Source organism: Oryctolagus cuniculus, chromosome 13 (genome assembly GCF_051225735.1).
Source record: "Oryctolagus cuniculus isolate XC-2025 breed Fujian yellow rabbit chromosome 13, ASM5122573v1, whole genome shotgun sequence".
NCBI lineage: Eukaryota > Metazoa > Chordata > Mammalia > Lagomorpha > Leporidae > Oryctolagus > Oryctolagus cuniculus.
In genome coordinates, this window is record NC_142879.1 from 57,606,493 (window position 1) to 57,622,691 (window position 16,199).

A 16,199-nucleotide genomic window follows, 5' to 3' on the forward strand; every position below is an offset into this window, starting at 1 on the left:
GGATAGGAAGAGGAGCAGGCAGGTAATTGAACGGTGCTCATATTCAATGCCAGTGCTGCAGGCAGAGGCTTAGCCTACTCCACAGCCACAACTCTGCATTTGAAACTTTCAGTCATTCACATAATTATCACAAACATATCAGCATTGAGAGAAACCAGTAAGTAAACATGAAACTAAGTGACACTCTCCATGTGGACTCTAATCCTAAGGCCTAGGGACTGCTAATCCTGTTAAAGAAGATAAAGCCATCATACTAACTGACATTTACCAAAACAAACTCACCTTGTCACTGTGCTCTGGGCAGCCCTGGCCGTGAGTCTGTAACAAATGCCAAGCCGCAGAGGTCTCTCTGTGGGACTAGGTCTGGGTTTAGCCTCCTCCTCTTCACTATTTTCCAGCTATAGCCTGTTTTGCTTGGTCCATGAAACCAAAGGAAACTTTCCCTAATAGCTCTATGATGTCCACCTTTTTGAATAGCATGCATCAGATTGGCTTGCATCAGCTACCAGGAGTGACCATTTAGCTTCACTAAGGAGTTGCACCAGATGGCTGCCAGACAGAAAACACGCGTTCCAGGTACACAGAAACACCCACATATGTACCGACACCAGAACACTCAGAGATGGCCTTGGAGAGCCCCAGAATGGGCTCCTTGTGCCCCCAATACCCACCTTTGTGATTGGACCAGAAACAAGCTTGTTCTTCCTAATACTGGGCAGACAAGGGAAGAAAGAGAAGAATGGGGGTCTAACTACCAAGGCAAACAAGGAGGTGATCTGCCTGCCATGACCCAGAACAGGAGCACAGGTCTGTAGGACAGACCCAAGTAAAGGATTCCTTCCAGACCATCTAAGAGAACCGATACCAGCAAGGGTATCCCAAAAAATTCAACCAAGTTGGTTAGAGAGGAGGAGGCACTATGTACAGGACACATGCCGAACAATGCCTTCGAAACGCCAGAGAGAGAATGAAGCTAGGGAAGGCGAGCTTACTTGGGGACACCTTCCCAGAGCCCTTCACAGCTGTGGGGCCCTGCGCCTGGGACCCTGCATAGCAATGGTCCACTTATGTCAATGGTCAGCCGGTTTGCCAGTTTTGGCCCGGGTCACGCGGGCCACCTTCTCCGTGCAGCTCCTGCAGAGACTGAGGCCACTTCATGCTCCTTGGTCTGGGCCGCGGGGAAGCCAAGACTGTTTAGGGTCCGGACTCAGTTACAAATCCACAGGCCTCTTGCTCCTGGGGCTCATGCTGGGACCTGAGACAGGAAGCCAGCTGGGTGGCCAGGGGCGTGGTCCTGATGAACAGGGGATGATGGGTGGGCAGCCTTGAAACAGCGCTGAGATTCAGCACAGGGAGGCAACAGCCTGGGCTCCAGACAGTCAGGTCACCTCCTGGGATGCTCACCGCCCCTCCTACAGGTAGCCCAGACCCATGGTAGTACAGCCTGACTCCAGAAAAAACCCAGCAGGTCCAAGAGGCACAGGGCTGCAGGAAGTTCCACAGCAGATCCTCTTGCTCAGTGCAAAACCCCATCTGGCCCTGGGTCCCTTCCACAACCCCACCACTGGTTTCAAATTCTCGTGGACCACCCCAACTGCTCCCTGGACCAGCACTCAGAACCATTCCAGAATTCTTTCGTGAAGGGCCAGACTCCTGCCCTGAGGGGCTGAGGTCCTGCATCTTTGGGACCAGGGAGTAAGCCCTTTCCAGTTCCGCGGAATACAGCACCTGGGAGTCCAACACATTCTCCTTTGGAGTTGCCACCTGTGTCCCCATGGCCATGCCTGCCCAGAGCCTTCTTGCCCCCACTCCCCTCCTTCGTGGCCTCTGCCTTCCATGGGCCCCACAGTGGCTGCCTTCCTGAGTGGCATCAGCTGTGCTGCTTGGCACCTTCTAGTTCTGCTTCACTGCTCTGCGATCCCGCTGCCACGGCTGGGAAAATCAGGCCATCACTGTCTTCAGTGGTGCTCCGCCCGGTCCAGGGGACTCACCTGGCAAGGCAGGCAGTGGTGGGAGCCAGAAGAAGGAGAGGCTGAAGCGCACCCTGCTGGCACCTGGGCTGCTTTGAAGAATGCACTGGGCCTCCCTGACAGCAGGGCTGCAGCTGTGGCTGAGGCCTGGCATGCAGGCAGGAGCAGGCTCAGTGCAGGTACACAGGGGACTTCACAGCTCCCGGGCCTGCCGGGACAAAAGTTACACAACATAAACCATATTACCCGTGGAGAACGTGAAACCTAATTCCACTTCAGAGATCTGACCCTGTGTCTGCCTGGCGATTACTTCAGGGTTAAGATTTATTGAAAGAATAGTTAGTTTGTCTCCTTAAATGATCGACGCTCTCCTTGAACACCCTGTACTACAGCCTGTGATTATGAACACTACCACAGGTGTTGCTGTTTTCCCCTTTCACTCAGACCTGCCATGTCCACAGTTGCTTCAACAAACTTCTTCCATGAAAAAAAGGAAGCTGCTAAGATGAAAATCCCCAGACAAGGAATTGATAAAAGTGCTAATCTCCAACATTCTCTTGTTTACCACTTAGTTCAAGCAGCATTGTATTCAAAAGGGTGCACATACTACAACTCCCAGGAGGTCTAACTTATATACATATTCCTTGAAAAGAAAGAGACACAAAAGTAGCCTTCTTGGGGCTGCACAGGAAACCAGGTGTTAGCAATAAACCACTGACAACCAACCAGGATTTTCACCCCCTTGCAATGGAAATTGACCAGAGGCCAGGATGCAACCCAGAATAGGGTTATTGGGGGCCCGTGCTCCAGGGCCAGTACCCTAGAGAGGTTCCACTGGTTGGCTCAATGAGGCAAGCTGGGCATGGGTCATTATCAGGTGAGGAGTTGCGGGAGGCACCTCTGTTAACATCCAGCCCCCGATTCTGCACAGAAACTGTGATTTTGCACAGCTCACATTCAAGAGTGCAGAGTTGTCACTGCCACCACCCCAGGAAGGACAATGTCACTTGCATGGGGATCCTCTGGGCATGGGCTGAGGGGCAGGGGTCTTTGCTGCTGAGGTGAGGATGCTCCTTGCTCCAGATTGGCCTGAAGCTGGGTAGAGGGACCTGCAGTCAGAGATGGGCCCGTGTTCGGACTATGAGGCCGGCTTCTATGCTGTCTCCCCACTTTCCCAAGCAAACCCTTCCATGCACATTTCCTCCTGCGGCGGGGGGGGGGGGGGGGGTTGGTTCCAAACACCCTGGCCTCAATATTAGCATAAGAACCTCCTCCTGGGCAGGCACCAAGGCTCACTTGGCTAATCTGCTGCCTGCGGCGCTGGCAACCCGGGTTGGAGTCCTGAGTGGGCGCTGGATTCTGTCCTGGTTGCTCCTCTTCCAGTCCAGCACTCTGCTGTGGCCCAGGAGTGCAGTGCAGGATGGCCCAAGTGTTGGGCCCTACACTGCATGGGAGACCAGGAGAAAGCGCCTGGCTCCTGGCTTCGGATCGGTGCAGCACGACGGCTGTAGCAGCCATTTGGGGGGTGAACCCACGGGAAAAGGAAGACCTTTCTCTCTCTCTCACCGTCTAACTCTGCCTGTTAAAAAAAAAAAAAAAAAGATTGAAAGCACCTCCTCCTGGAGTCTCAGGTCACATTTCACTTCTTACACTGACTAGCCTATTTCTTTGATTTCACCTACTCCTTTTTTAATTTAGTAGTTAATTTATTTTTTAAGGAATGCAAATTTTGTAAGTACAACTTTAGGAATATAGTTATTCCTCTCACCATGCCCGCCTTCCCACCTACACTCCCACCCCACCTCCTCCTCCCTCTCCACTTCCCAGCCCCATTCTCCATTAAGATTCATTTGAAATTTGTACAAAGAAGACCAACTCTATACGAAGTAAAGATTTCAATAATTTGCACACACATGCACACACACACAAAACTGAGAACAAATTTTACAATTAACTCTCATAATACAACTCATTGAAGAGAGAAGTCCTGCATGGGAAGGAAGTGCATTGTGACTCCTGTCACTAATTTAACAATTAACACTCTTATGTATGATGTCAGGGACCACCCGAGGCTCTTGATAGGAGCTGCCTAGACTATGGAAGCCTTTTGAATCCAAAAACTATGTCAGTCTTTACACAAGGACATAAGCAATGTAGATCTTCTCTCCTCTCTCTAGAGAAAAGTACATCCTTTGTTCATGAGTGGCCAATATTTTTAAGACTAGTTTTTAATTATCACTGATTTTGTAAAAGTCCAAGGAGAAATTTAAGATTAAAGGGGCATTATTCGGGGTGACACTGTGGTGCAGTGGGTTAAGCCTCTGTATGCAGTGCTGGCATCTCATATGGACAACAGTCAAAGTCCAGGCTGCTCCACATCTGATCCAGCTCCCTGCTAATGTACCTGAGAAAGCAGTGGAAGACGGCCCAGTGGTTGGGCCCCTGCACCCACTGGGAGTCCTGGAAGTAGTTTCTGCCTCCAGATAGGCCCAGATCTGGCCAGTGAAGATTTTTGGGGAATGAACCAATGAATGGAAGACCTCTCTCTATTTCTCTGCTTCTCCCTCTAACTCTTCCTCTCAAATAAATCAGTATTTTTTACAAAAAGCAAGGGTCATTACACAATAAATGACGTGGTTATGCAAGTTAGAGGTTACTGGTTAGGGGCTGGCATTGTGGCATAACAGATAAACTGCGGACTGCAATGCTACATCCCTTTTGGGTGCTGGTTTAGGCCTCACTTTTGATCCAGATCCATTACTGGAGGCCTGGGAAAGGCAGAAGAAGATGGGCTAAGTACTTGGGCCCCACCCATCCATATGGGAGACTAACAGGAAGCTCCTGGCTTTGGCCTGGCCCAGTCCTTGTAGTAAGGCCATCTAGGGAAGTGAACCAGCACATAGAAGATCTCTCTCTCTGTTTCTCTCACTTTCAGTGTAACTATATTTTCAAATACACAAATCCTTAAAAACAAGTTCATGGTGAACTACTTTGAAATGGTGGAAGAGCTAGTCAGCTTCTTCATACTCTGAAAGTAAACCCAGAGGAGAAGAAATACTACACAATATGAGATGCCGTTTAAACATGGCAAGCCACTGTGCGGACTCATTAAACCTGCCTCCTTAACCACCCTCTTCACTCTTCTAGAATCTGTCAACCTCAAGGGCACTATTTGCCCCTAGGCTTTGCAATAGCTGCTTCTCTGACTGCTGAGGTCCTCAGAACCTTGATGCTTATGCTTTCCCTAAGAAACATCTTTGAGTACAAACTGTTTTGCCAAAGAACTGCTTGGGATTTACAAATACCAATGCCACCTGAGAAATGGATTAAGCTCCATTCCATTTGATCAAGAAAGGATATCAACGATGTGTTGCAAAATGCATCTCCCCAGCAAGTGGAGAGGCAGCCACCCCCTGGTGCCACACACAGCAGAGAAACTGGCAGAAGTGTCCAGCCTCCACATGCGAGGATGTAGCCTGGTCTGCTTGCTGTACAAAGCTTCAGTACAAGAAACTCAGAAAGAAAACACAAAATTGCTACAAATTGCTCAGCCGAGGGAATTGGATGTTGTCCTTAGAAGAAAAGTAGGCTGAGACATGTAAACCACGTAGGTCAAAATGTATAGACTGACTTTTTTAGGTGAAGGGTACCTGCCTCTGAAAAGTACGCTGACATGCATGAGCCAATAAGATGCTTTAAAAGCTGCATGTGTGGTCCCCAAGTCAGCTCACTGCAGCTAAGGCTTACATAGGGTTCAGGTGACGCTGCTATCTAGTCCATACAAGGAAACAACAGCAGGTGATGGCAGATCAACTAGTCTAGGGACATCCAATGGGCTACTCAGGGGGATCTGAGCTGTCCCGTGACACCCAATGTGCAGAGTAGTCCTACCTGAAGGGGCAAATTAAGCAGAAGTCACAGCAGGATGAGCATTGTGGGAAACAGTGGGGGCGGGGCCTCGTGTCTGGGGGATGCAGTAGGAAGGGAATCAGGGATAAAGAGCCTGGAAGGTCACCAAGCAGCACAGATTTGGGACTTTACATCCTGGCTGCCCAAGCGCAGGTCCTGATTCACAAGGTATCTCCTGGCCAAGTGCATGCACCCAGGAGCAGTGGGCAGCTCTTCCACATCTGCTGCTGAGTGTGGGGCCTGGGACACGGCCTGAGCAAGGGGTAAACTCTGCTGTCTGGACACTGATCATCTGGGGAGGGAGACCCAGGATTGTAACAGAAAGCATTAGACTCCTTCAAATGTGTTGTAGGTACTTTGCACATGCTATTCAAATCTAAGTGATTTTGGTGAAGTTCCCCAAGGAAGAGAAAAGTCTGTCACTGGGACTTCAGCTGGTGTGCACTAGATCTTAGCTGTGCTAACTATGAGAGTTCAAACCCTGCAGGCTGTGCCCTGAGCCCTCCTGCCCATTACCTGCCCTGTGTCAGATCCTTTCAGTTCCTTTCCACTCTCTGAGATAAGCATCACAGGCTACCAGGGATCCGCTTCACAAAGAAGAAGCCACATGACTGACACAAGACAGTGCCATCTGGTCATCAAAACAATTTACATGGGGAGAAGTTATGACATGGATGGACAGCAAGAGGGCAGATCTGTACAGAGACCACAGGGCAATTCCATTTCCCTGTCTGTGTGCCTCAGAGTCCGTCCTCCTGTTAGTGTATTACCTTTGATTTGTTTCTTACATTGGAGAATACTGGCACAGAGATGTTTCTTCTAAAGTTCTCTGAAGCTGTAACCCTAATCTGAAGAGAGCTCACCTAGGCTTCTGCAATGGCTCCACTGTCATAAGTAGTCCTGCTCTGCCCTCTCGTGGTTGTCTGGGGAAATGACAGGAATGCTTCGGGCTCCACAGTTCTGTTGATGAGAAGACATTCAAACTTAGACATCTACACAGGCTTACTCCAGGTTCAATTCCAAATCCTCTTAGATTAATTTCTCAGGAGTACCTCCTAGAAGACAATTAGTGTTTTGTCATTTTTACATATGAGTAAATAACTGTCTTTCCATCAGCAGTATTTCAGTGATTTTTTAAAATTTTTTTAATTTATTTTTTATTTTTTTAACTTTTATTTAATGAATATAAATTTCCAAAGTACAGCTCATGGATTACAATGGCTTTTTTCTCCCCCCATAACTTCCCTCCTACCTGCAATCCCCCCCTCTGGCTCCCTCTTCCCTTCCATTCACATCAAGATTCATTTTCAATTCTCTTTATATACAGAAGATCAATTTAGTATATATTAAGTAAAGATTTCAACAGTTTGCACCCACACTGAAACACAAAGTGAAAAATACTGTTTGAGTACTAGTTATAGCATTAAATCACAATGTACAGCACATTAAGGATAGAGATCCTACATGAGGAGTAAGTGCACAGTGACTCCTGCTGTTGATTTAACAAACTGACACTCTTGATTATGGCATCAGTAATCACCCTAGGCTCTTGTCATGAGTTGCCAAGGCTATGGAAGCCTTTTAAGTTCACCGACTTTGATCATATTTAGACAAGTTCATAGTCAAAGTGGAAGTTCTCTCATCCCTTCAGAAAAAGGTACCTCCTTCTTCAATGACCTGTTCTTTCTACTGGGATCTCAATCACAGAGATCTTTCATGTAGGTCAGTTATTTATTTATTTATTTATTTTTGCCAGAGTGTCTTGGCTTTCCATGCCTGAAATACTCTCATGGACTTTTCAGCCAGATCCGAATGCCTTAAGGGCTGATTCTGAGGCCAGAGTGCTGATTAAGACATCCACCACTCTATGAGTGTGCTGTGTATCCCGCTTCCCATGATGGATCGTTCTCTCCCTTTTTTATTCTATCAGCTAGTATTTTCAGACACTAGTCTTGTTTATGTGATCCCTTTGGCTCTTAGTCCTATCATTATGAACAATTGTGAACAGAAATTGATCACTTGGACTAGTGAGATGGCATTCATACATGCCACCTTGATGGGATTGAATTGGAATCCCCTGGTATGTTTCTAACTCTACCGTTTGGGGCAAGTCAGCTTGAGCATGTCCCAAATTGTACATCTCCTCCCTCTCTTTTCTCGCTCTTATATTTAACAGGGATCACTTTTCAGTTAAGTTTCAACACTTAAGAATAACTGTGTATTAATTACAGAATTCATCCAATAGTATTAAGTAGAACAACCAAAAAAAATACTACAAGGTATAAAGTATTGAGTTGTTCATCAACATTCAGGACAAGGGCTGATCAAGTCACCGTTTCTCAGTGCCCATTTCATTTTAACAGGTTTCCTTTTTGGTACTCAGTTAGTTGTCACTGATCAGGGAGAACATACGATATTTGTCCCTTTGGGATTGCCTTATTTCACTCAGCATGATGTGTTCCAGATTCCCCCATTTTGTTGCAAATGACAGGATTTCATTGTTTTTTACTGCTGTATAGTATTCTATAGAGTGCATGTCCCATAATTTCTTTATCCAGTCTACTGTTGATGGGCATTTAGGTTGATTCCAGGTCTTAGCTGTTGTGAACTGAGCTGCAATAAACATTAAGGTGCAGACTGCTTGTTTGTTTGCCAATTTAATTTCCTAAGGGCCGCCAGTGCCTTGGCTCAATAGGCTAATCCTTCACCTTGCGGTGCCAGCACACCGGGTTCTAGTCCCGGTCAGGGCATAAGATTCTGTCCCGGTTGCCCCTCTTCCAGGCCAGCTCTCTGCTATGGCCCGGGAGTGCAGTGGAAGATGGCCCAACTGCTTGGGCCCTGCACCCACATAGGAGACCAGGACAAGCACCTGGCTCCTGGCTTCGGATTAGTGCGATGCACTGACCTCAGCAGGCCAGCCGTGGTGGCCATTGGAAGGTGAACCAACGGCAAAAAGGAAAACCTTTCTCTCTGTCTCTCTCTCTCACTATCCACTCTGCCTGTAAAAAAAAAAAAAAATTCCTTTGGGTAAATTCCAAGGAGTGGGATGGCTGGGTTGAATGGTAGGGTTATATTCACATTTCTGAGGAATCTCCAGACTGACTTCCATAGTGGCTTCACCAGTCAACAGTGGGTTAGTGTCCCTTTTTCCCCACATCCTCGCCAGCATATGTTGTTGTTAGATTTCTGTATGTGAGTCTTTCTAACTGGGGTGAGGTGAAACCTCATTGTGCTTTGGATTTGCATTTCCCTGATTGCTAGTGATCTTGAACATTTTTTCATGTGCCTGTTGGCCATTTGGATTTCCTCTTTTGAAAAATGTCTATTGAAGTCCTTGGCCCAACTCTTAAGTGGGTTGCTTGTTTTGTTCTTGTGGAGTTTCTTGATCTCTTTGTAGATTCTGGTTATTAATCCTTTATCTGTTGCATAGTTTGCAAATATTTTTTCCAATTCTGTTGGTTGCCTCTTCACTTTCCTATTTCTTTTGCAGTACAGAAACTTCTCAATTTGATGCAATCCCAATTGTTAATTTTGGCTTTGACTGCCTGTGCCTCCGGGGTCTTTTCCAAGAAGCCTTTGTCGGTGCCAATATCTTGCAGGCTTTCTCCAATGTTCTCTAATAATTCGATGGTATCGGGTCATAGATTTAGGTCTTTAATCCATGTTGAGTGCATTCATGCTTCTGCACGTGGAAATCCAGTTTTCCCAGCACCATTTATTGAATAGACTGTCCTTGCTTCAGGAATTAGTTTTAGATCCTTGATCAAATACAAGTTGGCTGTAGATGTTCGGGTTGATTTCTGCTGTTTCTATGCTGTTCCATTGGTCTACCCATCTGTTTCTGTACCAGTACCATGCTGTTTTGATTACAACTGCCCTGTAGTATGTCCTGAAATCTGGTATTGTGATGCCTCTGGCTTTGTTTTTGTTGTACAAAATTGCTTTAGCTATTCAAGGTCTCATGTGTCTCCATATGAATTTCAGCAGCATTTTCCCTAGATCTAAGCAGAATATCTTTGGTATCTTGATTGGTATCACATTGAATGTATAAATTGCTTTTGGGAGAATGGACATTTTGATGATATTGATTCTTCCAATCCATGAGCATGGAAGATTTTTCCATTTTTTTGTATCCTCTTCTATTTTTTTATGTTTTCCCAAAGATATTTTCTAGTATATGCTTTGAGCTTCCTATTTTACTGGTAGTTTTCTTCCTTTACCGTCTTTCATACTGATGTCCACGTTTCTGTGTGTAGCACATCTTTAAGCATTTTTTGCAGGGCTGGACAAGTGGCAACAAATTCTGTCAATTTCCATTTGCTGTGAAAGGTCTTTATTTCACCTGCATTCACAAATGAGAGCTTTGCAGGATAAAATATTCTGGGCTTGCAGTTTTTGTCTCTTAGTACCTGGGCTATATCTCACCATTCCCTCCTAGCCTGTAAGGTTTCTGATGAGAAGTCAGCTGTGAGTCTAATTGGAGATCCTCTGAGAGTAATCTGACGTTTCTCTCTTGCACATTTTAGGATCTTTTCTTTATGTTTCACTGCGGTGAGTTTAATTACAACGTGTCGTGGTGAGGATCTCTTTTGGTCATGTTTATTAGGGGTTCTATGAGCTTCCTGTACTAGGATGTCTCTGTCCTTCTCCAAACCTGGGAAATTTATTTTTTTACTTTCTTTTTTTTTTATTTAGTAAATATAAATTTTCAAAGGACAGTTAATGGATTACAATGGCTTCCCCCCCCAATTTCCCTCCCACTCACACCCCTCCCATCCCCCGCTTCTTCTCCCATTCTATTCACATCAAGATTCATTTTCTAATTATCTTTATACACAGAAGATCAATTCAATATATATTAAGGAAAGACTTCATCAGTTTGCACCCACACAGAAACACAAAGTGTAAAATACTGTTTCAGTACTAGTTATAGCATTACTTCACATTGGACAACACACTAAGGACAGATCCTACATGAGAAGTAAGTACACAGTGACTCGTGTTGTTGACTTAACAATTTGACACTCTTGTTTATGGTGTCAGTAATCTCCCTAGGCTCTAGTCACGAGTTGCCAAGGCTATAGAAGCCCTATGAGTTCACCGACTTTGATCTTATTCAGACAGGGTCATAGTCAAAGTGGAAGTTCTCTCCTCCCTTCAGAGAAAGGTACCTCCTTCTTTGATGGCCCTGTTCTTTCCACTGAGATCACTCGCAGAGATCTTCCATTTAGGTCTTCTTTTTTTTTAGTTGTCGCCAATCAGGGAGAACATATGATATTTGTCCCTTTGGGACTGGCTTAATTCACTCAGCATAATGTTTTCCAGATTCCTCCACCTTGTTGCAAATGACCGGATTTCGTTGTTTTTGACTGCTGTATAGTATTCTATAGAGTACATATTCTATAATTTCTTTATCCAGTCTACTGTTAATGGGCATTTGGATTGGTTCCAGGTCTTAGCTCTTGTGAATTGAGCTGCAATAAACATTAAGGTGCAGACAGCTTGTTTGTTGGCCAATTTCATTTCCTTTGGGTAAATTCCAAGGAGTGGTATGGCTGGGTTGAATGGTAGGGGTATATTCACGTTTCTGAGGAATCTCCAGACTGACTTCCATAGTGGCTTAACCAATTTCCATTCCCACCAACAGTGGGTTAGTGTCCCTTTTTGCCCACATCCTCTCCAGCATCTGTTGTTGGTAGACAAACCCGGGAAATTTTCTGCTAGTATCTCACTAAAAAGGCCTTCTAAAGCTGAGCAAGACAAAGACAAAGAGCAGGTGCCATTTTGGACATAGGTAAAGCACCGCCTGCCATCAGCCAAGCAGAAAAACCTGACTCTGGTGGGGAGAAATTACAGAAGGTTAGGACCTTTCTCCCTCTCCATGCCTTCAGGAACTCCTAAAACCTGAATGTTGGGTTTTTTAATAGTATCCTGTAGATTCCCGACAATATTTTTTTGATTTCTAAATTCTTCTTCTTTTCTTCGGTTTGACTGTATACCATCCTGTTCTCTGTCTTCTATGTCTGATATTCTCTCTTCTGCTTCACTCATTCTGTTAAGGCTCTCTAATGTGTTTGTCATTTGATCTATTGAATTCTTCATTTCATTATGATTTCTCTCCACTATCACAGTTTCATGTTCTACTAGTTGCTTCATTTTATTTTGATTCCTCCTTAATACTTCATTTTCCCAAGAGAGATTTTCTATCCTGTCCAGTAAGGATTTCCGTACTTCAAGAATTTGTTTTTGAGAACTTCTTAATGTTCTTATCAATTTTTTGAGATCTGCTTCTTGCATTTCTTCTATCTCATCTTCTTCATAATCTTGAATTTGGGTGTCTTGTTCATTTGGGGGCATCATAGTGTCTTCCTTGTTATTGTTTCCTCGGTTTCTGCATTTGTTTGGCATTGTGGAGATATTCTTTGGTTTCTTCGCTGTAGTGGTTTTTCTCGATATACTATATCTCTAGATCAAGTGGACTGTCTGCTTTTGATGGATCCTTAGAGGCTGTGATGGGTGTGGCCAGAGAGCTCTGATTGGGTCTTCAGGGTTAAAGGTGTGCCAAAGGTGATTCACCCAGGTTGTTCTCTCTCTCGCTTGCTCTTTTTTTTTTTTTTTTTTTTTTTTTTTTTTTTTTTTTGACTCAGAAGGGAAGTAATTCCACACAGCTGAGTGGAATTGAGGGTACTCAATGTATGAAATCCGGCCCCTGTGGGTATTCATCTGCTGTACCCCAAGGATCACACAAAGGGTCTATGCAGCCCTCAGTGTGGTCTCAAATTTTTCTGCAGTCTCCCACCAAGTTGCCACGGTTACCAAGTTTGTGTACTCCATGAGTTTTGTCGCCCACTCTCAGATTTTCACAGTCTCAGTTCATTAGCTCCACACCTTCACTAGGTCCTAACCTCCTGTAATTTCTCCCCACCAGAGTCAGGTTTTTCTGCTTGGCTGATGGCAGGCGGTGCTTTACCTATGTCCAAAATGGCACCTGCTCTTTGTCTTTGTCTTGCTCAGCTTTGTAAGGTGAGTGGAGAGAGAGGCTCACGACCATGCCAGTTCCCCTTATTTACTCATTTTTTCCTCTCCTCCAGTCAGCCTGGTGAACTTTCCCCAGTGGGGCTTCAAGCCTTGTTCCCTCTATGCTCTTTCTGTTGTTTCCCCACCAATGTCTTGGGTTACTGAGATTTTTGTCTCACCTCCCCTTCCAGCACTGGTGCTCAGACTCTGCCACTGGGCTTCCACCGTGGGCGTCCTTGCTCTCCCCGTAGGTCCTCCATGTCACATACACTAGATCCAGAAGAGTTTCCACTGCAATTTTTTCCCGAGCCTTTCCCTGAGACTACAGCAACTCCACTTGTATTAAACTATTTTTTCCCAGACTATAAGTGCGCGCCCTCAATATTCCGCCATCGTGGATCTGCCCCTATTTTTTTTTATATATTCATTTGACAGGTAGAGTATTAGACAGTGAGAGAGACAGCGAGCAAGGTCTTCCTCCCACTGGTTCACTCCCCAAGTGGCCGCCATGGCCAGCGCTGCACCGATCCGAAGCCAGGAGCCAAGTGCTTCCTCCTGGTCTCCCATGTGGGTGCAGGGGCCCAAGGACTTGGGCCATCCTCCACTGCCTTTCTGGGCCACAGCAGAGAGCTGGACTGGGAGAGAAGCAACTGGGACTAGAACCCGGCACCCCTATGGGATGCTGGTGCCACAGGCAGAGGATTAACCAAGTGAGCCATGGCACCAGCCCCGTCAGTGATATTTCTTAGTATTTCCTTAAGTCAGGCCCTGCGTTGCCTGACAAAAGAGAAAACAGAGACAAAATTGCTCTCTTGCAGAACATGCAAGACCTGTGGAAGCAGTGTGTTGAGATTAAGTGGACTACATCACAGCTGCATATGCCCGATTAACGGGAACTGTAATTATTACATTATTATTTATTTATTTACATTATTTATTTATAAATATTTATTACATTATTATTATTACAATATTACCTTATTTTTATTATTTATTACAGCCTCAGGAAACAGGAAGGCAGCCTCCTCATGGAGAACAGTTCATTGCACCTCCAGGTCACATTCACTTGATGCAGTTTACATTTCACACCCTGCCTGACCTCCTTCTTTACTGAATGGTAATGAATGGAGGAACTCGGGTCATGAATGAGCACAGGCAACACAGCTGCCCCTCAACCTGCGCATCCGCCACACTGCTGGGTGGCCCTAGTGTGCTCTTACATGGCCAAAAATCAGGAGGGAGGCAGGTTATTTGCTAAGGGACCAAGACCTGGCTCTTCCATCTCCCTAGGAAGTTTATCATGGGAGTAATGGAAGGAGCATCACTCAGCACAGTGACAATGACAAAGTCTACTTGGCTTTTCCTGTGGGACACTCCCACTGGGACTCAAACTTTATTCCCAGAGAACTTCAATAGGTTTATAATCTTTGGTTAATAAACAGTGAAACCGAAATCTATCCATATTTTTAAAAAATTGTTGAGAGAAATTTTTTTTGCAGCAAACTGAAACAAGGTTCTTAAACATCTAAATGTTTTTCTTAAAATATGATTCAGTAAAAAAATTGTGAAACTTTGTACACATTTATTGTCCTTTTACTGAAAACGTTTCATTAAGATCATTTGTGTCTTCAATGAGGAATGAGAACTCTGGACCATACACTAATTTCATGTCTGCAGATGCTTTGAATATATCCTAAAGACATCAATACTTTTGTACTGTCTATTGTGCTGGCTCAGACAGTATTTATCAAAATTATTTTTAAAATAGTTTCTTCCTAACAACTCCTTTCAGTGATAAATTGTACCATGTTCTGTTGTCACCCCTGCCAGCTTATTGGTGTCGATTTATTTTAATCATAAATTCCAGCATGGGTTCCCAGTGTCCATAGGGGAAAAATCGTAGAGCCAAACACTCTGCCTATTACCTGAGATTCTGTTTGGACCCACGGGAGGCACAGCTGTCTGTACCTGGTGCACAACCCTGCACCTGCACCAGGCCGTGCAGGGTACAGATGAGGATTTCCTAAGAGCCCCTGACAGGATACAGGAAAGGGAGAGAATACAGTGGCTTCTGTCATTCTGCTTGGGAAAGGAGAGCTCTGTTCCCACTGAGGTGTCCTGCTTAGACTCCCTCCCTTCTCCAGAAAAGAGCAAACACCAAAAACCAGAGGAAGTGGTAGGTAACTCAGCATCCAGACACCCCCACAGAAGCTCATCCCTCCTCTTCAGCTTGGAGTTCAGAGTCTGGGAACGGCCCTATATGCACCCACAATATCTGTGGCACAGGATAGAGCTAGGGTGCTCTTTCTCCTACAGGGTGCTGTGGAGGAGGGCTCAGGATGGCTACCTTTCAGAGGATGGGCATGAGGACAGAAGGAAGGACAAAGGGTTTGCACAGCTGTGTAGGCTCCATTTGCACTCCCTTTGTAAATCCTATACAGTCCTTCTATTCACATCTACTGAGCTGGGCTTGGTCACCTTGACCTTCAAGAGACATGAGAATGACATCCTATCAGTCTCATGAATCGCTTGCCAGTCAGACTGATTCTCTGATCCTGAGGCTGTGCAAAATGTAGGCAAAGTAAATCCCAACAAAAGCACCACATTACCTTGAACCAGCCTGTGACCTTGGACCAGTCACCTCCTTTCTCTGACACAGAATTCTGTCAGCAGACAAAAGGGCGTGGGTGACTTGTATGAATCTGAGGCACCAGCATGTCACCTTGCTCTCTTCTGGGTCCACCTGCAGTTGTCACAACACCTCAGTTTCTCCCTGCGGGAGTAATGCATGGCCGCAGTCCATGTGGCTAACTATTGCTCAACGACAACTGTCTGCGGCAGAGAGGGCTTCATGGGATGCACCTGGAGGAATCTTGGTGCCCAGCACCAAGACTCTGCACTGTGGAGGAGGTCCCTGCTTTCCAGGGCAAAGACAGACCCTGTGTGCATGTTGGTCCATGTTCACCAGCCCAGCTCCACCCAGGTCCTCCAAGGGGAGGTCCTCCCTGTGCCCCAAAATTTCCAACATTCCCCCTTCAGCTGTGGTGAGCTTTGAGCACTCACCTTGTTTCCAGCAAAGTCAGTCCTGGGGTCCAACTGAGAAAGACCATCCTGGCTCCTGCCCTCCAGAAGCTCATAGTCTGCAAGGAGAGGGAGACAAAATCTTCAAAATAAAAATAGCAGGAATCAAAGAGCAAGTGCTGTAACATACTCAGTGAAGGTTCTGCAAGAGTGCTGAGCCACTTCATGGGAGATCTGAAAGGTCTACACTTAGGGACAGTTATGCTGGGGCAGACGAGAAGA

At 45.6% G+C, this 16,199-nt stretch overlaps 1 non-coding gene across 1 annotated transcript in view; it reads right to left on the minus strand.

Annotated features, from left to right (window-relative positions):
* The window catches only part of LOC103351033 (formin-2), a 67,451-nt gene that overhangs the window by 21,391 nt on the left and 29,861 nt on the right, over positions 1 to 16,199 (minus strand). The window contains exons 2-4 of the transcript XR_016219025.1: positions 15,960 to 16,036; positions 15,506 to 15,639; positions 6,743 to 6,839 (exon numbers count right to left, since the gene is read on the minus strand). This is a non-coding gene — a transcript (formin-2). The remainder of the gene's footprint in view (positions 1 to 6,742; positions 6,840 to 15,505; positions 15,640 to 15,959; positions 16,037 to 16,199) is intronic.